The 23,324-nt window shown below is 46.8% G+C and overlaps 1 protein-coding gene across 3 annotated transcripts in view; it reads left to right on the top strand.

Moving 5' to 3' along the window:
• The first annotated feature begins 2,952 nt into the window (after positions 1 to 2,952).
• Positions 2,953 to 23,324, top strand: part of LOC101940193 (actin-binding protein WASF3-like) — a 49,466-nt gene continuing 29,094 nt past the window's right edge. The window contains exons 1-2 of one of the 3 annotated variants that reach the window (XM_065556590.1): positions 2,973 to 3,111; positions 17,281 to 17,385. The gene's annotated coding sequence lies outside the window, so the exon portion shown is untranslated. Of the gene's footprint in view, positions 3,112 to 17,280; positions 17,386 to 23,324 lie in introns of all 3 variants that reach the window. The other 2 variants (XM_005291777.4, XM_065556591.1) reach the window with 2 other exon arrangements.

Here is a 23,324-nt window from a genome sequence, read left to right as displayed (position 1 = left end):
CTGTTTTTAATAAAACAACACCATGGGTGTTGGGACTAGGGACATGGGGGTGCTGCAGCACCCCCTGGCGTGAAGTGGTTTCCATTATGTACAGGGTTTATAGTTTGGTTCAATGGCTCTCACCACCCCCACTATAAAAATTGTTCCAGTGCCCCTGAACACACCTACAAAATAATTGTCCTAAATTTCCACTAGATCTGATTTAAGGTATCTTCTTGCATCTCCCATTAGTATTTATTTTGCAATTTGGATTCAGAAAGCATAACTGAATAGAAAGCAATGGTTTATTTGTGGGGGATTCCCACTAAAATATTAAGTGATATATGATTACATGTATGTTATATATGTTATGTAATATGTTATATTATAGTTATTAAGTTACAACATCACAGAAGGTCTGATCCCGCAAAGAGCTATAACAGCACCTATTGTTACCTAAAATCAATAGGACTCTGTGGGAGAAATTATAGTCCTGATCTTGCAAAAGGGGCTGATCATCTATATGACCTGATCCTTATTCCTGGTTGGAGCAGAAGGGTCTGTGGAGCCCTTTGCAGGAGAAAGACATATAAGAGAGGTCTAAATTCCATGCAGGATTGGCCCGCTACATCTTAAGCATCTGAAGGCAGGGACCAATTTGTCTTCTGTGTCTTGTACAGCCACAAACACATTGTTCACGTTGAAATATAAAAACAGCAAAAACAATAACGTCAGCCTTGTGTATTAACAACAACAAAGTAAGGCACCTGATCTGCTTGGACAGTACCCTTTGCAGTGCCCTCTAATATTAATGGGAGTTAAGTGTATAGCTTCACCAATGTTTAATTTAATTTTAATTAATGGAGATATCCCATCTCCTAGAACTGGAAGGGACCTTGAAAGGTCATCGAGTCCAGCCCCCTGCCTTCACTAGCAGAAGTGAGTACTGATTTTTCCCCAGATCCCTAAGTGGCCCCCTCAAGGAGGGAACTCACAACCCTGGGTTTAGCAGGCCAATGCTCAAACCACTGAGCTATCCCTCCCCCTATTTTCAGAGCCGACCCGTCCATAGGATGGACGGGGGCAACCGCCTCGTGCCCTACGCTTTAGGGGGCCCTGCGCTTCAGGGGGACACGGGGTCCAGGGCGGCCCAGGGGATTAACGGGGGGCCTAGCGCCACAGCAGCGAGTGACCCGGCCCCAGTCGGCCCCGCTCCGTCCTGCCTCGCTTCTTTCCACCCCTGCTCCCCCCCTCCCTGTTCCCATTCCACCCCTTCCCCCCACCTCCGCCCTGCCTCTTTCCAGCTTCCGTCCCCTCCCCTGAGCAACGCTGGGAGCCGACAGGGTGGGGTGGGGTGGGGTGGGGTGGAGTGGAGTGGGTGGGCTGGGTCGCTCGCTGCTGCTGGCACCAGCCCCTCCGCTACCCCCCTAGGCCTTCCTGGAACCCGCATCCCCCTGAATCATGGGGCCTGGGGCAGTTGCCCTGGTCTGTCGGATGGGACGGCTCTGCTTGGACCCATTCTGTGCACCACCAAAAATATACAAACCTGGCGCCCATGTATACAAAATAAGCAAAGGACAGTTTCAAGCTTAGACAGCTGCATATAACTCACCTAAATCTTCATCCAGCTACCTTTACAGATAAGGGGGAAACTCCAGTTGACATCAGTGGGAGTAGGATGGATAGGGTCCACAAACTGTACAATAAACACATGATCATAGTAGTGCTGAGTCTTTTTTTTTTCCATGGGAGACTGTCCTGTTGGCTCCCCGGGTAGAGCTGCTGCCTCTAGACACTCCAGCTCCTCGTTCGAGTCAATGATCTAGTACCATGCAAAGAACATGCACACCCAGCAGCACAACCAGCATGGCTTGCAACCAGCTGCTTGTCAGGGCACTGCCCACCCAGGGCAGAATAGATCCGTAATGGGAGTGGAGGATAGATCTGAATGGGAGTGGAAGATGCGGAGCAGGCATTTTCACTGGTGTCTGCCTCCCGGATTGATGGCTTAGAGGAACGCCACCGTGGTGAATGTACATTCTAGCCACTGTGAACAGCTCTTTCAGTTTCTAGACACTGGAGCCAAATATTTTGTCCTGGAGGTTTTGCCTTCTCCGCATCCCGGTGCCTCTACCCAGATGGAGAAGTTAAGAAACGAAATTGCCTGGTGGGAGCTGCACTCGGGACTTCCGGGACCGAGGTGGGAACGCAGATGGGCATAATAAAGGGATGAGCCTAATGCATGAGGAGGGGGAGAAAAGAAGAGGCGAGGCTGCTGGTAAAGTCTTACCGTTTGAGCCCTAGTTACATTGCCGGGTTACCTCTAGGAAGCAGCATTTTCCTAGCTGGCTCTCCATCCCGCCCCACGGCAGCTGAGGGCTTAACAAAATGCCATTCATCAATACACAGTGCGGAGTCCTAGGGGGATACACGGTGGGGAGGATCTAGAGGCTACGCAGTGGGGGATGGCGAGGGGATATCGAGTAGTTGGTGCTTTGGGATCATTGTGGGCTATGGGGAAATACGCGGAGGTGGGGATACACGGGGGATGGGGTGGGTGGCGGAGAGCACAGAGCTGGCTGATGCAGAGGAGCTACAGAAGGGGGTTGCGCAGATCTGATCACTCTGCTAATGACACTTTTCTGATCACTCTGCTAATGACAGAGGCGAAAGAATAAAGTTTGTGGGGTGTGGGACGGGGCCTCCTCTGCTCCCCACCCCCGATCAAAGGGGGTGACAATGCTGGGGGGGAGGGGGGATGCTCGGGGAGATGAAGGGGAGGGGGCGGCACAGCTCGGGCAGGCCGTGCTGATGGGGAATGAAATCAGGAGACTGAACCCCCCAGCCCCCACTGGAGAGGGCCAGCCCCAGCCCCGGCCCCAGCCGCCTCGCATGTGGGCTGTCCCCCGCCAGGGGGTGCGGAGCACATGCGCTGTGCGAGCACTGCGGAGTGCCAGGCTGGGCGAAGCTGCCGGGCACACACACGCGCAGAGGCAGCCGCCCTAGCTGCATCCCCGGCTCTGCACCCGCCTTCTCCGCCCGCGCCGCAAACATGACCGCCCCGGCCCGCCGCCCGGGCTCTCCGGCCGCCCCGCGCTGAAGGCAGCGCCCCCCGCCAGCAGCAGCACAGAGGTAAGGGCGGCAGCGGGGGCTCGGCTCTCCCCGCCTGTGCCGGGGAGGGATGGCGGGGCGCGGGGGCTTCCCGGCCCCTTTGCATGACGATGCAGGGGCTCTCCAGCCATTTGCATGGAGGGCTGGAGGTTTCTAATCCCCTGGCGCTGGGAAGGGGACACGCCGGGGTGCATGAGGACTCCGATCCCTCTGCGGGGATGAGTGGGGAGGGTCGGGGGTTCCCATCCCATTGCACTTGGGGGGGGGGGTGCGGAGACAGCTGCTGGGAGCAGCACGTCCAGCTGTTGCTGGGACATGTGGGGGAGCAGGAATGTCGCATGGGAAAGGATCCCCCTAGAATCCGCCCGCTAAGGGACGGGCTGAATCGGGGCTGGGGTGGGGATGCGGAGTGACTCTAGCTTTCCTAGCGGGGGAAGCCCGGGGCGTCTGGATCCGCTACGATGGGCTGCAGAGAGGGGAGGGGGAAGGAACTATGCTGCATTTGGGTGTGTGAGGACTACCGACTACGACCGGGGACCTTATCCCAGCATTTCCCGGGCACCGATCCACCCCACATGCAGAGGGTGGGTAGGTGACTGAAGAAACTCAGCAACAGCTGATACCCTCCCAGCAGCAGCCTGTGACTTTATGGCTCAGATGCTGGCGGTGGCTGGAGGCTGGATAGCTCAGAGCAGGCTGGAGTCACCCTGCGGGGCTGCAAGATGCCTGTCAGAATCAGAGGCTCCGTTCAAATCTGTGGGGGGTTATTTAATGGGAGCTTTTAAAGATGGATTTTCGCTTCTGGCTGCGCAGAGAGCTCTGGGGTTTGGGCTCAAGGCTCTGACCATCATTAGGATGGAGGCAGAGATAGATGAGCATTGATTCCACTCTCTGTTGATAATCCGCCAAGGCAGCAAGAGCTGGAAACTTGCAGGTGAAGTTGACATGCTGAGGGCAGCAGACCCCCAAATGCCCATCTCATTGGCTCCCTGATTACTTCACACTTGTAGATGCCTCCCCCCCCCTACTCTTTAATCCATTGGGGATTTGGTTGATTTTGAGAGACCTGGAAGATGTGATTGGATGTGTGAATGGGGATAAGGATTGGGAAAAGCCCAGCTAATCAGGAAGAAACATCAATGTTATAACAGCTGTCAACTCAGCATGAGATCTTGACCTGCAAACAAAGTACACGTGCCTCAAGTGTTAGTGACTCTCGAGGTGATAGGTCTAGGTAGGTGTGTGCCAGGGTGTGCAATTTTTAATTTCCTTGGAGTAACATTTTTACTAGTGACTGGTGGATTTGTTTGTGTGTTGTTTTCATCAGGCCTTTCATTAGCACAGTTTCACTGTTCAGCTGCACCTGCTGTGTCAGTGATTATATTGTGTGTAATAACATGTCTGTCCTGAGAGATTATGGGGATAGTGTGGGCAGGGGGCAGTGTTGTAGGTCAGATTTGAAATTGCTGGCTGCTGGCTTGTGACAGGGGCACTCTAGGATGATTTTTTTCATTTCCACCTGGCAACCGACCAGATGTAATCAGGCAAAATGTACAGGCATGTGTTAACTCGTGGAATCAGTGCCTTCCTGTGGGAAGCCCATTTAACCTGTTTGTCTATTCTGTGCATTTCCAATGGGCCCATCACCAGGGTTTCAGAGTGACAGGTACAAGTCTAAATCGAAGTATAGATTTCCCATAAAGAGCACCTAGGATTCAGCACTCCGAGATATAGCCACTCTTACTTACAGGGAGTTTTCATTTTATAATTAAAGTCTCAGGAGATTCTCTGTCTCTTTGGCATTGTTTTAATGTGTTAAAAATGCTGCTGGTTTACGTCATTCAAAACATTAGTTCAGGCACATTTCAGTGTAATTCATAGGTGCTTTATTTGTTGTTATCTTGTCTACAATAGCTTTACCATCAGCTATGATGGTAATGGGTACAGTCAAATAACCACACTGGTAGAATTAATTCATTTTGTAAGCCAGAAAGGTTAACTTGTACAGTGTGTTAATGCTGTCTGAGAACACAACGATGCCCACTATCAGGAGAGAGTTTAAATGGATCTAGTTGATATAGGCTGTGGGGTTTACACAGTGCGATCCTTGGCTGCTCTCTTCTTTAATAAGGAGGTGGTGCCTGAAGAGAGATCATGTAATGGCTGCTGAGATCAAGATGAAGCATCTTTTACTTGGAGCTGTTGTTTACACAGGCCGCAGCTCTCAACTGAAGATGACAGTAGCCAAGATGATGGAGCCATGTGGATCCTGAGATCTTGGCAAGCTGAAAAAGTGGCCCTCTACTGGACAATGTTTGGATGCCCCTGCAGTGCTGTTCATCAATTATCATGCACTTGATTTCCATAGAAAGCTTTGGGCCCAATCCTATCAGGGACTGAATGCCCACCATTCCCGAAATCGCTGGGAGTTGGGTTGCTCAGCACATTGCAGTTATGTCCTCGGTTGGATTGATTGTGGCTGAAGAGCTTTAATTGTTCACACTGTTCAATACTGACCCCAGAAAGACAGATGAGGTTTTCCTCTGGGAAGCTAACAGCAATGAAGTTTGTCCGTAAGAGCACCTAGTATCATGGAAGAGTAAGGTAATCACAATGAAAGGCATGGCACCTGGCGATGACCTAAAATAAGGGACAAGAAAGGCATTTGGATAAAGGAAAACATCAGATCCAGTCCCCTACTGTTCAAAGATTGTCCCTGGGGTTATCAAAGTCCCTTGGATATTGTGGGAGAATGGATTTGGTTCACTGTGATCGTGCCTTACATCCTATTGCACAAAACTTACAGAAGGTAAGAAATGTTGCGGTGCTATTATAACTAGTGGCAAAGCTTAAAAGAGGAATTAAAATAACTAACAGTTATTATTATTGGACCAATTACTGTTACTATTCGACCAAAGTAGACTTCAAGATTTGGCTGCTGCTGCCAAATCTTGAAGCACCATATATGTGCCTGTTGCTTTGCAGATAAATGAAGAAGACATATCCCTTCTCCAAAGAGCTTACAATCAAAATTAAACATAGGACAGGTAAAGGCTGGAGAGGGGGTAAAGGGAGGAAGAGGGGGTTATGTTAAAAGATCACAAGATTTTGTTACATCCTCACCTTGTTGGTTCCATGCTGTATTATGTCAAAATGTGAAGGTATGATATATATAAGAGAACAAAGCTAGCTGAGATGTTTGATCTGGAAGGGAGTGAGTCTCGAGGGTTCTGAAGGAGAAGAATGAGGCTGGATGGTGCAAAGAATCAGGAAGGCGATTGTATGCATGACGGGTAATGTGAGAAAAATCCAGGGGTAGGAGAAATCCGGGGGAGTGAACAGACTAGTGGTGGTTGATAGGAGGCAAAATGTAGGAAGGGATAAAACTGTGCTCTGTCTAGACATTTCACGCTGTGACTACTGCTTATCATGTTGTTGACAATCATCTTATTTCCTTGTTCCCCTGTTTATTTCACCCATATGTTGTCTCTCATTTTAGACTTAGGTTGTGAATATTTTGGGGGCAGAGACCATCATTTGGTAATGTGTTTGTACAGCACCTAGCACCCTGGAGCCCTGATTCATGACTGGAGGAGCAGGCGACAATACAAATGATGATGGTCTGTAGCTGAGCTGTACTTCTAATAACACTGTTGGATAGTAAACATTAGCTATTTCTAAGTAATCTAATGAAAAAAACAAAATACCACAAAACCTAAAAGCAAAGGGAAAATAGCAAGTGAAAATTTGATCACCAATTATGTATTAGGCTTTGATAGCTTTCATCTGTAAAATAATATTTAATTTTGTTCTTTATTATTTAAAATAAGAAATATATAATGAACCCTGAGTGTTTTGTGTTAGATATACAGTACAAGTGGTGTCTTACAGTGACCAAGAGGTAAAGAAGCATTTGAGTTTATTACATCCCTTTTATAGAGAGGCTTCTGGCTAATAGTTCCGTTGATAGAACCTAGGCTTCAAACAAATTTGTGATTTAAAAGCAATTTAGTCAAGTGTAATCCCTAGATCTTGAGCATTTTACAGTGAAAGAAAGAGACAAAACGTAATGTTTATTAATGAAACTGTGCAGTAATGGGAATATTTATAGGTGTGATTTAATATTACATTGAATTTTACAGGAAAATTTTCATTTGGAAAAACCTACTCAATTATTATCAAAGTTAAGGATGCCAGATTGTGTTTAATGAATGAATTTAATATTGGTGGAAGATGATAGACAGACTGTACTGAGACAGAGGTATTCTCTCTACCAAGAGACAAAACGAGTGTAAGCCTCAAAAGTGCTTCATCCAGGCCCTGGAAGGGCATTAGGATTTGATATTTGTAGCTCAATCTTTCTGGCCTATACAGTTCTTGGCTTCTCTGCTAGCAAACATTAAAGCGATGTGGAGACCTAGGAATGGGACTGAATCTTATCAACCCATTTCACATATGTCACCAAGCAGCCATTACATGGTAATGAAGTTTGGAGGCTCCCGATCTGGATATCCTTTAAATCAGTGACCAAGAAGTGAAAGGCTCTGCCTCCTGTTCCTAATCACTTTTGCCTCCTAGTTCCTCTTCCTTTCACGTTTTCATGACAAATGTTGACATGTATTTACAGCATTGGTACCAGTGTTCCATGGCAGTGTCTCAGGTGCAACATGTTAGTGTCTGACACCTGTCCATGAAATGTGCTGATTTCATTGAGGCCCTTATGGCTCAGCTTGAGCTTCCTGAAACTGAAACTAACAACAAACCTTTATGAGTATGAAAATCTTTCAAAATCGAGCGTATGGGCCAGATCCTTAGCTGGCGTAAGTCAGTGGAGCCATGACAATTTACACTAGTTGAGGGTCTACCCCCCTGTCTTAAGTACTGGTGAGGTTCAGCAGTAGTTCCAAAGTGTAATGTAATCTCTGATTGTTAAAGCTTTTTTTGTGGGATAAGTTTTAAATGGAGATATGGTATTTTTTCACATCAGTACGATTTGTGGTCCAAGTTATCATTCATATCAATCAGTAATAAAAAACGGTCACAACTCGGTTGCATAAATCAGACCCATATGGTCGGTTTGCCCTTTCTATGTAAATTTCCCCCTTTTTAGTCCAAGATTAGACTTGAATGTCACAAAAAGCTACCACTACAAATTACTCCAACTGGCATTCTCAGTGGAGAGGCCAAGGACTGAATTCCTCTCTGACTCCCTATCTAAGGTGCTAATAGAGCCCCTGTTACTACAGCACTTCACAATCTTTAAGGAAGGTAACAAGCTTCTCTGAGTACTGTTCTTTGTATTGCAGTTATGCCTAGAGGCTCCAGTCCCACTGCACTAGGGACTCACAATACTCCTGTGAGGTAGGGAAGTCCAGTTATCCCCATTTTACAGATGGGGGCCAGAGGGAGACTGTGTGTCTCACCCAAGGTTAAACAAGAACCCTGCAGTAGAGCTGGGAATTGAAGCTGGCCCAGACTAGTGCCCTAAACACCGGACCATCCTTCCTCTCCGGAAGTGCTCCGTTTAGATCAGAGGTGGAGCACATCATTGGGGATGCTGCCCAGCCCATATCTGTTCTTTCATCAGCACTAGGGAAACAAACCAACATCTAGAGATGACAAATACATAAATAAAATGCACTTTACTCTTTACTGACTTAATGTCGATGGTGCCGGGCTAAGAAAGCGAAACGTTAACTTAATGAAGACATTTATATATTTGTTCTTCACCATAAGTGGAGAACACGTTTTATTATGCAAACCACGTTTAATAATGTGTGGCCAAACGATGAGTTTGGAAATAAACCACCCCTGGGGTTTTCTCTCTTTGAACTTGATTCTTAGCAAATTTGTAGACAAATGGAAAATAATAACTTGCATGGATGTTGATTAAAAGTAGTAAAAAAAAAAAGGAAGTAAAACTTCTTCTGCCTTAATTGTTTACTGAATGATCAATCGTGTGCTCTTTATTCAGTTCCACTGATCAAGTGGACATGTGTCCTCATCTCCAAAATCACCATCACCATTGATGCTAATTGGCACCCTGGTTTGCAGTCTCAACGAAGAATAAAACACAAGGCTGGCCATTTGGCATGGAGATGGAATCTCCTGATCCTTCCAAGCTAGGGTTGAGGCATGTTGCCAAGACGTGGTGGGGAAAGCTTAGCTGCTCATGCCTGTCCTATAGGTGGTTTGTGGATAAGTGGAGGCCTTCTGTCTGTGGGTCTGTCAGTCCAGCACCTTTCATGAGGCTTACGACTTACTCTTAGTGAAATTTTAAATCATGAATCTGCTTTTAAAAATAAACATCCTCTGGGTGCATTATGGATTGGTTGAAGAAGAAAATATAGGTTGGGTTCCTAATGGGACTAAATTAATGAGCTAAGAGCCTTGACAGATAGTAGCTGGCTAGTCAACTTCCATCTACCAGGCTCCCCTGCCCAGTTCTTCTGATAGCAGCATAGGTCTGGTCTCCTGCATTGCTGCCATTTTTAATCCATTTCCCCACCCTCTGTCCAGTAGTCTCCTCCTCAGCTCTCTACAGGTCAGTCATGGGTCAGTACTGGATGGAAAACCCAGCAGCATGGGCTGTATTTCTGCATGTTGTTATCACTAGATCATAAAGGCAGTGGCGGGAAATCAGGGAAATGACAAAGGGGCAATAAATCAAAATATTTTTTGTTTTAAGCAATGCAAAGGTTGAGGCAGCTTTGGGTTCAAGTGGTGTGAGTAGTGACCCACATTAATTCACAGGAGAGGTCATTTATCCAGGTCTAGCACTCTGTAATGTCTTTTACAATTGGTTTAATTTCCCAGCTGCTCCTCCTATGACTTGAAAACCTTTCCTATTTCACTTAGTGTAGGGATCCTTTTTGTCTCCATGGTCCAGCATGAAACCTTCCCTCAGATTCTCTTGCGAACGCTGCTGAAGCAGAGATTCCATTCAGGCTCCCAAGAGCTAGTTTCATTCTCATCTCCCTCTCCTGTCCTTTCACTCACCCCACAGCCTGGCTTTTTAAGTCTTTAAATATTTAAAGACTGTCTTGTGTTTTTGCTTTCGTTTACAACCTTAGAGCCTGATCCTGCAATTTTTACTCACCCAAATACTCCTCCTGACAGCACTGGGACTGCACATGTGAATGAGGGCTGCTTGTGTGAGGAAGGGCTGTGGGATCTGGCCCTGAGTTCCCTTTTTTGTTCTTCTTTTGACTTTTATTTGCAAGTTTTTTCATCTTTCCCTTTCCCAGGATTATAGATATTCAATATACTGTTTTCATTTTCTTGAACTACTCTGGGTTCTGGCAGTAGTCCAATACTCTGGGGTTTTATTTAGCACTACTCTACTGCTCTGGTTCCTGGCAGTTCTCTGATATTCTGGGTTCAGCAGTACTCTGATATTCTGCTACAATAAGTGGCTAGTCGTCCTGGGCAGTTGTAATAATAATTAAGGATAGGCAAACTGGCTGAAATAAAACGATAGCGGACCCCAAAGCCTTGGACAAAACTTGAACTAAAACCTGTGCTCACCATTTTTGCACCCCCATTTTGGGTGAATCAGCTTTTGGGCGCTTATATGAACTTCTGAACCTTTGGAGGTTTCCCCCAAAGACAACACATGGTGAGATCAATGGATAGTTACCAGATTGCTCCCAAAATGGAGTGTCTTCCATTATGCTCTCTATATTTCCTTATCCCGAGTTAAATATGTTTCCCTTCCTTGTTTGGTGCAGATACTGAATTAGAAAACAAACTTGTACCAGGGCCACACTTGGTGACCTGCTCGCCTCTGTTTATTGAAATGTCGTTAACCTCTCCCATTACTTGCACTTTGGCTGCCTTACAAGCTGGTATTATAAATGCAATAGTTGGGGCTCCCATTCTAAAGCTTAGGTGGTGTAGTGCTTTAGTGCGCCAGTCGTTCATCTCTGGAGACTGGGGCTCATATCCCAGTTCAGGGCAGGGCTTATCCATTATGCAGTTTGGAGGGATCCATTGTACCCAGCTGTCTCCCCTTAACAGTGCCCCATTGCTGGAGCAGTAGGAGGTGCTGTTGGTCATGACGAGGGTTATTGTCAGAGCAGACTAGGAAACTCTGTATTTTATCTGTCTGTATTATGTGTGACTCAAGCTGTGTGTTTCTCACTTCGATGAACACTCAGTAGGATGGCAGATTTTTTCCTCACCATTTATTTCAGAGATAGTGGTGTATGTTTCTAAATCCCTTTGCAAACATCTCCACGTAAGTCCACTCTGCATCAGTCCTCCCCTTTGCCAAGCCAGCCATGATAAATAAGGCTCAGCCTTTGTGATTACATATCTCCCTGTCTCCTGAGCTACATTTATCCATTGCTGTTAGCAGCCGAGCTCCATGCTACACCAAAATGATTTCTCTTGCTTCACATCTTTACAACATTGTCCCCAACCTTCTGTAACTGTCAACACCTTCTGTTCTCTCTCTTCCTCTGAAGAGTTCGCCAGAGCTTCATCTGTTTCCTCTGCCAGGATGAAGAGAGAGATGATTTCTTGTTAACGGTCTGAAGCAGTGGAAATAAATTTGGAGCCTCTGCATCCTGCACAAGGAGGACTGGCTGCATGTGAGGAGGATTAAAACTTCATCCAACCTGAGGCTGTACTGATAACTCACCAGCAGCCTATGGGCTGCATCTAATTAACATGGAATGGATGCAGGCATACAACCCCCAGGGACTACCATTCCCACTGTGTGATGCTTTGAGTGACTTGTTTTTTGATCAAGGTATAGCACACTGGAACTTATAGTCTTCACAGACTGCACCTCAGCACTGTGGGGCCATTCTAGGTCTGCTGGCCACACGCTGGCTATCCCTGCTCTGTGTGAACAAGTGATGAACCAGGGTTTTTACAGAAGGCAAAGCTATGACACTGGGTAGCAGGAGCAGAGGGTGAGTAGATAGGAGAGTTAAAAAATAAGCACAAGAAGCCAGGTCCTCAGCTGGTATAAATTGGCATCGCTCCATTAAAGTCAGTGATTTACGCTGGCTGAGGATCTGGCCTCAGGGTGTATAAAAATATAGTTAAGCAGAGGAATTAAAGGGAAGGAACATGTAGTTGCAGTGGAAATGAGCTAATCATAGCAGACTAAATCTTGGATTAAAGGTCACATACGGGGGATATAATCTGAAGAGTAGGAGGTTATTTAACGGCCCATAAAGCATCAAAGGATCTCTCCTGGACATTCACACATAGACAGCGAGGGCACAGTTTTTCAAAGCTCTGATTTTGGGAGACTCAGTTCATGGGTGCCCAAATCCAGACACCTTGGACCTGATTTTAAGAAGTGCTGAAATCCGAAGAAGTGGGTATTCACCCACGAAAGCTCATGCTCCTATACGTCTGTTAGGTGCCACAGGACTCTTTGCTGCTCTAACAAGTCCAGTTAAAGTTCAGCGGCAGCTTTGAGAGCCCAGCGCCTCTGAAAACTAGGCCCCAGATGTCTTGGGTTGGGCACCCAAGATCAGAGGCCACTTTTGAAAATGTGGGCTTACGTCATTTGGGCTTTTTGATGTTCATGGCCAAGCTTCCAAAGGAAACATGGATTGAACTGTAATGCTTGGTGGCATCAGCAGGTGCTGATTGAATAGAGTGCAAATAATTGACCAGTTGTGTGGAGCTGACCTGAAATTTCAGAATCCCTAGTACATGAGAACATAAGAACCTCAGTATAGTCCACTTGCTGTGAACCCTTCAGCTTAACCTATTCTGAGCCTATATGTTTATCCCATTGTTCCTATCCGTTCACCCAATGTCACACTATAATTCTTCTCTGTCCTGGGATTTTACCTCCTTCAAATATTTGTAGCCTCTTTCATGTACTCCCTTCCTTCTTTGGTCAGGTCTTAGTTAGGTGATATATATCTTGCTCCTCTGTTCTGTCATCATAAATCAAGCCCACCAAATCCCTGATCACTTATGTTGCTCTTCTTTGAGCTTCTTTCTGTTTGTCAGTCACTATCTTCCTGGGGTGCAGTGCCTGGAAATGAATGCAGTATTCTAAGTTCAGTTTCACCAGTGTTGGGGGGGATCTGATTAGCCTTATCTTAGCATGCACAACTGCTATGTAGTTGTCACTGAACTGTTGTCATTGTGCCTTTGATCTTACATGTTAATATGAATTAAGAACTTGCTAAACCAACTCTCAGTCTGGTTAGCTTTTTCTCTGTTGTTTTTGATGTTCACTCATCTGCACTTCTTGGCCATGGCCAGGATCTGAAGCAGAAGTGCAGAAATACAGAAAGAAAGGCCTCCCTCCAGGTGCCTGTGTCCAGATTTTGACAAGAAAGTCTGTTCTTCCAAGATTCCCAATTTTGCAGACCTAAATGCTTTGGATGAGGATTTAAGCTTGTGGGTGGTTAGCCGAACTGCACCTTCTGAGGTTTGCTCATCACCAGGACCCGTGTGGTTTTACAGCTTGGGGGTCAGATTCACTCATGGGCCAGCGCTGGTGTAAACCCAGTTGCAGAACGGTGGTGGTGGAATGCTTGTCAGGAGAGGAGGCTGTGGTGGTGGAAAAGGGGGGGCCAATGGGAGTCAGTGCAGCCTGGAGAGTGAGTGAAGCTGGATGGAAGGAGACATGGCTAGGCGGCCTCTACCAGCAGGACTCGGACTGGCTGTGCCTGAGATGTGCTGGGGTGTGGGGGGGGAGTGGGAAGGAGTGTAATTTACACCTTCCTACCCAGATTCAATGGTTCTAGCCCAGGAAACATGTGATCCATCACAAGCGCTGTATGCTAATGGAGGGCAGCACAGGGCACAGACACCAGCATGCAGAGTCTGGGCAGCAGTAATGATTCGTTGGACCACTCCAGGCCAAAATCACTTGTAGGAAATTAGGTTTGCTTCGTAAACAGTGACTGAATCCCTCCTGGTCAGGGGATGGGAGGTGGCTTTCAGGGGCTCCTGAGGAGGCTAATGATAAAATCATGTACATAAAACAGTGGTTCTCAAACTGGGGCCGCTGCTTGTGTAGGGAAAGCCCCTGGCGGGCCGGGCCGGTTTGTTTGTTTACCTGCTGGGTCCCCAGGTTTGGCTGATCGCGGCTCCCACTGACTGCGGTTTGCCGCTCCAGACCAATGGGGGCTGCTGGAAGCGGCGCGGGCCGAGGGACGTACTGGCCGCTGCTTCCAGCAGCTCCCATTGGCCTGCAGCGGTGAACTGTGTCCAGTGCGAGCCACGATCGGCCGAACCTGTGGACCCGGCAGGTAAACAAACCAGCCCGGCCCGCCAGGGGCTTTCCCTACTCAAGCGGCGGCCCCAGTTTGAGAACCACTGACATAAAAGGATACTTTGGAGAATAATTAGAAGTGATGGCTGAACATAGTACTTCTTGTAATGGTCCTCTCCAAATGCTCCAAGAGGCAGCTTGGAACATGCTGTCTGCATAGTTCCTTGGGTACAGCAGGAACTGCTCAGTGCATGATGTAAAATGAAGAGGGTACGAATGTAGATGCAGTGATTCCATGCAATGGTAACATGCGCAGGGCCCCATCCAGCTCTCTTTGCTATCTGTGACCGGTTCCTCCCTAGCACATATTTCCATATGCCCAGGCCTGCATCTAGCCTCATCCTGCCTACTTGTGACCCCTCCCACTCTCCTGCTCTCTCAAGTGACCCCTTTCTATGCACTGTGAAGCAGTGAGGTTGAAACACAAGTATCCAAGAGAAGAGTGGGGCAGGACAAACAGAGATTTCCATCTTTGCAGCCCACGAAGGCCAAAGTTGGATGGGACCATGGCTGGGGATGCAAATGAGTATGTGGTTCTACTCTAGGGCTCTAGGTGGTTGCTTAAATCTAAGGCCACCATGGGTGAGGGCTGATGAGATCAAAAACTGCAGCAGACCCATTCACTGCCCTAGTACTGGCTTCTTGGATGGCGGTGACCCTAAGAGAGTCTCTTGGAGAAATGTGAGCCAGTGTCCCAGCAGCAGCTGTGCTACCTACAGATGAAACCACGCTCATGAGTTGCGTGTGGTTTTATTTGTAGGCCTGCAGTGGCAGCAGGGACAGCAGCCTCTGCTCTCTGGCATTGCTGCATGTTTTCATCTCTACTTCTGTGGTCCTTCCCTGCAGGGTTTAGAGAAATTCAGAAGGAGAGAATGTAGGTGTAGGCCTTCCAGCAATCTAAACACATTGCATGCCAATATCATTCTACCTATTCTGTAGTTCCATGATCCTTCCTTGGGAGATTGTGCAGTGTGAAGCTCATAGCTTGTTTCCTCTTTATTCCTCTTACTCTCAGAGTCGCTCTGTTGTGGTCATCTTCATTCTGGCTGTGTAGAATTGGATGTGATTCTCTTCAGAGTTCGTCTGTGTTGCTCAGAATACTGGCTGGTTGGTAATGGTGGGAGGGGTCATTCAAGGTGCTCTCTCCTCTTTACCCTTCCCCAGATCCTGAGTGCACAGCCTTTGCAGCACTTCAAGACTTGGATGGGCATTGGGCAGCTCGTGAATTTTTACAGCCTAGGAAAATGCTGAGGTTTTTTTTTACCCTGGAGAGAGATTTGTGAAAATGTGTCTGAAATCTAGTGCACTGTCTGATGTCAGTGCCAGGCTCTCTGTTAGATTTAGCAAGTGCAGTGAATGGGACTGAGCAAACCAATGCATCTCCCAGAACAGAAACAGCTTGGGGAGGTCAATGCAACTGACACAGCTGAGATGCCAAAAATGTTTGACGGATGCATTATGGAAGCTGAAATGTGCTATCCTAGGAAGCAGTGATGTGCTGCTTAGGGTATGTCTACACTACCCGCCGGATCGGCAGGCAGCGATCGATCCAGCGGGGGTCGATTTATCGCATCTAGACTAGACGCGATAAATTGACCCCCAAGCACTCTTCCGTTGACTCCTGCAGTCCATCTCCACGAGAGGTGCAGGCAGAGTCGACGGGGGAGCGGCAGTGGTTGACTCACCGCGGTGAAGACACCATGGTAAGTCCATCTAAGTATGTCAACTTCAGCTACGCTATTCATGTAGCTGAAGTTGCGTAACTTAGATCGATCCCCCCCAGTGTAGACCAGGCCTTAGAAGCAGACAGTTTCCAGTAAACATCAAGAATGGTGGCTCTTGTCTTGTCATGACAGCTCTGTGAGAGTCATCAGAACTCTCTTCTGCTGAAAACATTTTCCAATATGGGAAGTTTTCAAAGTTATTGATCCATTCAACAGAGCAGAGAGAACTTTGGGGTCTGTGTGTGTGTGTGTGTGAAATGTATCATTGCTTCCACAGTTCTAAGGAGATCAAACTCTAAGCTGCGTATTCAGTTTTTACCCAGGCTAATTCCTGTTAAATTCAGTGGGCCTGATTCTCCTCTCACATTAGTTTTACACCAGTGTAACTCCACTGGTTTTCTTTGGCTTACTCCTGATTTACACTGATATCAGTGAGAGGAGAATCAGACACAGTTGATTTTAACTAGAGTAAATGAAATCAGAAACTGGTAAACTGGTAATCTCGTAAACACCCCTCTCATAACAAAGCTCTGTGTTCAGGCACGTGTTGAGCTGTAACCAGTGCTTGATTTGTAATGAAAGAGGTACTGGGGCTCCAGCAATTAGGTGCCGGGGTGCAAACATTTTTTTTTTTTTTACTTTCATAACTGATGCGGCAAGCCCAGAGCGGCTGGGGCTATGAACTGTCAAGCCTAGAGGTGCCAGGGCTCAGCTCTGGCAAGCCCCGGCATGAATTAAGCACTGGCTGTAACCCTGGTGCTTTCCTCACTGGCAGCCACACAAAGGCTTCAGGGCAGGTGTAAAATATACGGCCGTGGCATCCAAAGAACTTGAACAATTACTTAAGAGTAACCAAGTGGCGGGATTTAAAGGGCAGATGTGGGCCCATTTTCAGTGACATTGCCTGCAGTCGCTGGATTCTGTAGGCCGCCCTTGATACAGTTGCCTGCGTTTCCTAATGGACTCTGAGATGAAGCAGAAATAAAGCCTCAGGCCCTCAAGTGCTGGCATGTTTCCTAATCTGAATTACCAAATGAGCCTGAGGAGAAAAGCAGGAGCCCTAAGGGAGGACTGGGATTCCCTTTCATCTTTTCAATGCAGTGAGTGGCTGAATGGCTGTGATTGGTTGGTAATGAACTGCCACTTGGTCTTGGGGAGAGGATATTAGGGGCTCCTTTTCGCACTCTGTATCTTCTCCTTTCACAGGGCAAATGTCTGCCAGCTGACAGCCACAGCAACCTCAGCAGCAATACACACGTTTTATAGGAGGGCTCCAGTAATAAACACAATCAACAGCTGAGCCCATTCAAGGTGAGCTACTCGTCCTGTCCTCTTAGGCACTGTCTGCACTAGGCAAAAAGACATCACAAGAAGTCATTGCGTGGAACCCCTCAGGCAGCACAGCACAGACGGTGCAGAGAGAGTGGGGGCTCTAACGGATTGCAGTCTGACCTAGCTGTTATGGGATGCTCTGCTGCCCAGAATTGCCAAAGTGCAAAGTGGTCCAGCTCTCATCCCAGCGCGGCAACTGCCAAGTCCTTATGAAGAGGGGGCAGCAGAGTACTGTGTGCATTGACCTTGCATGGCTCCTCTGTTTGGGTGAATACACTCAGGGGCCAATGCAGCTCCTTTGCAACCCTTTATGGCACTGGAGTATAGAGGGACTGTACCGGGGGGTGGAATTTGGCCCCTTGTGTTCTCACATTACAACGATCCCAGGTCCATTACAAGCATTATTTATTCTGATTTGCATGCGGTGCCTGCACTGGCTGAACCACTGCTGCCAGCTATGGTTTCTGTTCAGTATGGATAGCAAGTATTGCAGCTGCACTGGTTCCGGTGCCTCTCCTCAAGCACAATGCAGTGCTTCCCGTTTGGAAATCACCCAAAAGGCCATCCCCCCAGGAACTGTGCTGAGAATTAGGGGGTAGGTATGGCAGAATACACTGGTGTGTCGAGGCAATAAACATTTGCTGGGACAAGCAAAACAGCTGGCCTAGTCAAGCAACTGATGACTTTGCAAGGGCTTCCTTGCTTAGATAGCAAGTTCTTAAGCATGTGCCCCTGGGAAAGAGCTACTTTCCCTTCCCCCTTAAACTAGTTTCATACTAGAAGAGCTACACATTTCTGCTTTCTTCTCTCTTTGGGTATTTGTAGCAAGATGTGAAGTAAATTCAAGGTACAACATATAGATGCAGGACCATCAAGTCTAGTATCTTGCCTCTGGGAGTGGCCAGTACACCTGATGCTTCAGAGAAAAGTGACTTCCCACCCATCCTACAAGACCAGAATGGAAAGATCAGGATTCCATCTTGACTGCCATGAATGACCAGGTTATTCCCTGAAGCCTGAGATTTCATTCCTCCTAGTTTAGCATCTTCAGCTTTATCATTGGTTTATAAATAATGTCATGCCAGAGGGTAGTTGTCTTTACTCAGTGGAGTGATATTAGTTACATGGTGAAAGAAGCTAAGGACTATAATGGGTCGATTGTTACTATGGTACAGTAGAGGCTCACAGAGAAGTTGTTTCTTTCAACTCAAAGAACCTGTTGGTGAAACTTGAGTCCTAGCTCTAAAGACCTGATTCAGGTCTCATACGAGGGGGCGGGGGCGGAGAGAGAGAGTCAGGTGTAACTCCAGTAAGTCCATAGAGTTGCACTGGTGTAATTGAGAGGAGAATCAGGGTTTCTGCCTTTATGTGTCTTTCCACTGCATGTGGCACACCAAACCAATAGACATGTATTTCATCACATTAGCCTGAGTTGGTGGCATCAGCCTGTAGATTCATTCAATCTTAGGCTTGGTCTACACTAAACCCCCAAATCGAACTAAGGTACGCAACTTCAGCTACGTGAATAACGTAGCTGAAGTCGACGTACCTTAGTTCGAACTTACCCGGCAGGCAGGCTCCCCCGTCGACTCCGCGTACTCCTCGCGGCGAGCAGGATTACCGGAGTCGACGGGGAGCACTTCTGAGTTCGATTTATCGCGTCCAGACAAGACGCGATAAATCGAACCCAGAAGTTCGATTGCCTGCCGCCGAACCAGCGTGTAAGTATAGACAAGCCCTTATAGGCATGAAACTGCTCACAACAATGAAAACCTTCTGCTAATATGATCCTGTAAGGCGCTAAATTCTCTCCACTCCTATTGACACCAGCAGGAGTTGAGGGTGCACAAGACTTAACAGAATCAGGCCCCTTGTTTCCAGTTTTCCAGCTGCCTGATCCTGACTCTGAGAAGCGCGTGTTAAGAAGCTGGGAAATTGCCTTAAATGCCTGAGTTTAGTGTAGCAGCTTCTCCCCTGGACTAATTACTGTTCCATAATGTGCAATACAGTTGCAGAGCTTCTAATGAGATTCTGAAGGTAAACAAAGCCATTAGGTTAATGTGCAGGATAAAAGTGTGCAGGAACCGGCTGCTGAAATATTGAGTGTGAGATCATCCTTCCGGGCTGGCATCCACCCTGAAGCCCTCTCTGAATGACAGCCATGTAATGACTGCGGGCGGAGCTGTCACTTGCTGGGCCGGATCCCGTGCTGGCCTGGATTGATTATAGCGCCATTGACCAAAATGGAACTATGCTGATTTACATCAGTGGAGGGTCTGGCCCATTATTTATTATTGTATAGTGCTCACAGGTGTGCTGGGCACTGCACTAAGAATATGTAGCTGAGAGGGCCTTGGCCCAAATAGCCCTCGGTGTAAATGATAGACTTGAGAGGCTGGTGAGGATGCAGCCTACGTTAGGAGTGGGGAAGGAGGGAAGGATTCAGATGACAGACATAAGGTTAGTCAGTTTAGGTCTCCATGTGATTTAGTTGTGGTGTGTGATGCATCTTTGCTCAGGCTTGAAGGGAAATTTGGATTTTGTTTCTTCCACTTCACTTTCTGACCCTTCCCCCTTCTCCTTCATTGACCCTGTAAGGTTGTGTACTCGCGACCAATAGCACCCCTTTGTGTCAGGGTTCAGTGCTGCAAGAGGTCCTTATCTCCAGAACCTCCTGCAGGCCATCCCATCTGCCTCTCCCCAGCCTCAACCCTCTGGCCAAGTCACATACAGTTCAGTCCCCTTCCAAGATAACAAACAGCTCCAGCTGAAAGTTCACAAAACATTTCAACACAAACAAGTCTTTAGTCTCCCTCTTGGGCTATTCCTCAGCCCGTCCTTTGGGGTCAGTCTTCAGCTCCACCCTGGGCTCAATATTGCTTCCCTAGGGCTTGCATGCCCCTTCCTCTGGGGCTAGTAGGGGAACCTAAGCCCACCCTCTATCCTGGCTTCCAGCCCAGTGACTCTGTATTAAGCAGCTAGGTCTGCTTCTTCAGATACACTGCTGGTTCCCTGGGCTGCTTCCTACCTCTAAGCCCCCTCGAGCTGTGCTTCCCCCACCCCCAGCCTATGCTTAACACAGCCTCCTTTTGGTTCTCAGCCTCTAGCTTCTCTCTAGATTTTCCCAGCTTCTCCTTTCTCTGCTGAACTAACCCTTCTTCCACCACTGAAGTGCCTTTAACTGATCCTATCTCAGGTCCTCCCCACAGCAGTCTACCCCGCTCCCTGGGGATCCTCCCACTTGGCTTCTGTTTAAGCTCTGTCTCCAGGCTCCTCCCACCCAAACCTCACCTGCGCTCTGTAGGCACGTCTACACTGCAGTAAAAGACCCGCGGCACTGCTGCGGTTGTGCTGGGTCGGCTGACTCAGGCTCATGGAACTATAAAATTGCAGTTTAGATGTTCAGGCTCGGGCTGGAACCTGGGCTTCCAGATCCCGTGAGAGGGGAGGGTCTCAGAGCCCAGACTCCGGCCCGGGCCCAGATGTCTACACTACTATTTTTAGCCCCACAGACCAAGCCCTGCAAGCCAGAGTCAGCTGCCCTAGGCTCTGAGACTCAATGGCGCGGGTTTTTTATCGCAGTGTAGACATACCCTTAGGGTTTTTCTCCACTGGAGAGTTCTGTCTCTTCCGCAGTTTCCCTCCCTTCTCGGTATGTAACTGAGTTACATAAGAATGGCCATACTGAGTCAGACTGATGGCCCATCTAACTCGGTATCCTGTCTTCTGACAGGGGCCAGTGCCTGAGGCTTCACAGGGAATGAGCAGAACAGGGCAGTTTCAAGTGATCCATCCCCTGTCATCCAGTCCCAGCTTCTGGCAGTTGGAGGTTTAGGGACACCTGCATATGGGGTTGTGTCCCTGACCATCTTGCTTAATAGCCATAGATGGATCTGTCCTCCAGGAACTTATCTAATTCTTTTCTGAACCCAGTTATACTTTTGGCCTTCACGACAATCCTTGGCAATGAGTTCCACAGGGTTGACTGTGGATTGTGAAGAAGTACTTCCTTATGCTGGTTTTAAACCTGCTGCCTATTAATTTCATCAAGTGACCCCTAGTTCTTGTGTTAAGGGAAGGGGAAAATAACATTTCCCTATTCACTTTCTCCACACCACACATGATGTGATAGACCTCTGTCATCATCTCTTTTTCAAGCTGAACAGTCCCAGTCTTTTTAATCTCTTCTCATATGGAAGCTGTTCCATGCCCCTAATTGTTTTTTTCACTCTTTGTACCTTTTCTAGATCTTAATGCAATATTCAAGGTGTGGGTGTACCATGGAGTTCTTCTCTTATGTTTTATGGGGAAGCAGACTCGTCTGCTGAGTCTGTAACCGCCACCTACTATATTCCTCGTACATTCATGCCACTACACTTTCTTACCCTGTGCTATAGCCTTAAAATAAGTAGTAGAGTTTTTTTACTGTGATCAACTTTCCCGTTACACTCACTATACCCCTCGTAGTATATTCTGTTACCTTAAAGCATCTAAATTCTTCTCTAAGGAACCTGTTTTTCCTGGAAACAGTCCCTGCATTCCATATCAGGCGATCAGCTGTTTCTTTAACCTCACATAACACATCTTTGTGTCTATTCAATAAAGATAGATTACTATGCAAACCATAGTGACCAGTTATCAGTCTAAATATGAGTACTTCACTGATCCTTTCATAAGTTTGGAGTAGAACATTATCCTCTGTTTGGGGGCATAATTCATGGAATCTTCTTCTTTTCTCCTTGGTCCACAATTCTTGCCCTTCCTATTTAAATCCTTTTTGAACCAAACTTTTAAATTCCTGCTTATTCAAAGGAATCTTTATATCAATTTCTCAATTTTTTAAAACCATTTTTCATTTCCCTATCCGCTGTTTAATTGCCAGGTATCCCAGCGAGATGGAATTCATGGTAGTATTATGTTCACATCCAAGCATACTAAGTGTTGTCAAAAACAATATTTCATTGCTTAGCTCACTCCTGCTTTCAGAGGTACCCCCTTTGAATTGCCAGTATACCTGAAAATGAATCCAAAAAGAGAACAGATGTGGTAGGCCATATGCCCTTATCCAGTTTCATGCAAATATTATTCCCACCAATTCAGCTGTCATAATAGCTAAAATATTACATATTCTTTTAGATTTCTTAAATCCAAGCATAGGGGGTCACAAGGCTGCTCCCACTCTACCCGTTTTTCATCTTTCAAGCCATCAGTATATATTTGGCCATTGTGACTCCATTTACCATATATAAACTCAAACATAAACTTTCATATAAAACAACTCTTTCTTTCTCTTGATTTTATTATATAATTCTAAATCCACATCTGGAGAGACAATTTTCCAGGTATAATTTATTGCCCATAAGTATAGATTTTAATATCTTCTCATCCTTCCTTTTCACTTAAGTTTTTTACCCACATTTTAACCCTAAGAGTACAAGGGAGTTTATTGTGTCAGGCTAAATTTTGTCCAGTTATTGCCAAACATTTCTCCTATATTTGTCCAGCATTCTTATCTGCACTGTTTCCCTTGACTTTGGGGGAAGAAAACTTGTCTCTTTCACCAACAGAAGTTGGTCCAGTAAAAGATATTACCTTCCCACTGTTAGCCCAAAATGTCAGGTCTAACATTTTTATTCTTAAATGGATAGGCATTTCTCCAGTAGCTACCTGCATTACGCACAGCGATGTTGTAAGAAATGCACCACATACAATTTGTAGCACTTGAGCTTGAATTTACTCTAACTTTTTAAGCTCCGAACTGGATGCAGAGCTAAATGCTTGATACCCACACTCTGATCTTATTAACGCTGTATATAGCTTCATCAGCACTTTCTTATCTGCTCCCAAATTAATCCCAGCAATACTTTTAAGTACATTACTCCTCCTTTATATTTGTTTGTAATACTTTTTATATTGCC

Source organism: Chrysemys picta, chromosome 9 (genome assembly GCF_011386835.1).
Source record: "Chrysemys picta bellii isolate R12L10 chromosome 9, ASM1138683v2, whole genome shotgun sequence".
In the NCBI taxonomy this organism is placed as follows: domain Eukaryota; kingdom Metazoa; phylum Chordata; order Testudines; family Emydidae; genus Chrysemys; species Chrysemys picta.
The sequence above is the reverse complement of the archived record's forward strand: the minus strand, read 5'-3'. Positions and strand labels throughout refer to the sequence as shown.